Source organism: Propithecus coquereli, unplaced genomic scaffold (genome assembly GCF_000956105.1).
Source record: "Propithecus coquereli isolate 6110/MARCELLA unplaced genomic scaffold, Pcoq_1.0 Scaffold243, whole genome shotgun sequence".
NCBI classification, from domain to species: Eukaryota; Metazoa; Chordata; class Mammalia; order Primates; family Indriidae; genus Propithecus; species Propithecus coquereli.
Genome location: NW_012147986.1, coordinates 2,926,544 through 2,927,961, shown reverse-complemented (window position 1 = coordinate 2,927,961; position 1,418 = coordinate 2,926,544). Strand labels below are relative to the sequence as shown.

At 44.8% G+C, this 1,418-nt stretch overlaps 1 protein-coding gene and 1 pseudogene across 1 annotated transcript in view; one reads left to right on the top strand and one right to left on the bottom strand.

The window, feature by feature from the left end:
• The window catches only part of PCYOX1 (prenylcysteine oxidase 1), an 18,714-nt gene that overhangs the window by 7,167 nt on the left and 10,129 nt on the right, over window positions 1–1,418 (top strand). The gene's annotated exons all lie outside the window — the stretch shown is intronic.
• Window positions 320–716, bottom strand: LOC105812096 (annotated as a pseudogene).

The following is a 1,418-nucleotide window of genomic DNA, read 5'->3' as shown; positions in this document are numbered from 1 at the left end:
TCACTCTGTTGCTTGGGCTAGAGTACAGTGGTGTCAGCCTAGCTCACAGCAACCTCAAACTCCTGGGCTCAAGCCATCCTCCTGCCTCAGTCTCCTGAGTAGCTGGGACTACAGGCTCACATCACCCTGCCTGGCTAATTTTTTCTATTTTTAGTAGAGATGAGGTCTCACTCTTGTTCAGGTTGGTCTCAAACTCCTGACCTCGAGCGATCCTCCTGCCTCAGCCTCCCAGAGTGCTAGGATTACAGGTGTGAGCCACCACTTTGCATGTTTTTTTGTTTTTGTTTTTTTAAAGTAACATGAGCTAAAGTTTAATTGTTCATTTCTTGCATTTGAAGTACTCTTTGATGACATCCTTGGCCTGAGATTCTTTGTCATAGTCCTTAACTACTACACAACTGCAACCAACCAATTTACAGGGTTTCCCGTTTGTCAATTTTATAGAGGCCTACCCGTTCCCCTAGTTTCTTGTTGTCATCAACCTTAATTAGGTTGGTTTGGTGTTCAGCACAAAGGGCTTTCACCAATTTGACATATATAGGGTCATCACAGTAGGATGCAAGCACGCAAAGATGGGCTTGGTGTTTGTCTAAGGCTTTGGCAGCTGTGCAAATTCCACATGCAAGGCCATCATGGATAAGGGTGGTCTTCAGTACCTCTTGTAGAGCAGTTTTAACGTCTGTTACACCTCCAGCAGCAATGCCTTCCTTGGCCATGGTGGTGGGTGTCGGGTGGAGCTGAATCTTGAATGCTCCTGACCCTCCGCCTCCTTGGTACTTGGCGGGGGCAGGGAAAAAGGACATTACTGTGATTGTTTTAACATAAGAAAATAATAGTCAAAAAGGTAAAATGATCTGTCATATGACCAAGTGTTGAACAGGAGTAATGTAAGAGTTGAGGAGTTTCTATTGCTTCTATAACTTGCAGTAGTTAGGGACTTCTTTCTTTCTAAACATCATTCTTAGGTGAATTCCTCGTGTGCCTTTCTTTCCTCTGGGTAAGAAAGTCCAGCAGTAAGTCCAGCTACAGTGCATATAGTTTTAAAGTACTCATTCATTCATTTATTCATTCACCCAATATTGAGAGCCTGTTATATGGTAGGCATTATTCTGGGTAGAGGGTATAGGACCTAGAACGTGTCCTTGTCCTCAAAGAAAATATATTTTAAGCCTGGTACAGTGGCATGCCTGTACTCCCAGCTACTTGGGAGCTGAGGCAGGAGGATAGCTTGAATCCAGGAGTTCGAGACCAGGCTAGGCAACATAGTGACACCCTGTATCTAAAAATAAAAAAATTAGCTGGGCAGGGTGGCATGCGCCTCTACTCTCAGCTACTCAGGAGGCTGAAGTGGGAGGATTGCTTGAGCTCAGGAGTTTGAGACCAGCCTGAGCAAGAGCAAGACCCCGTCTCTACTATAA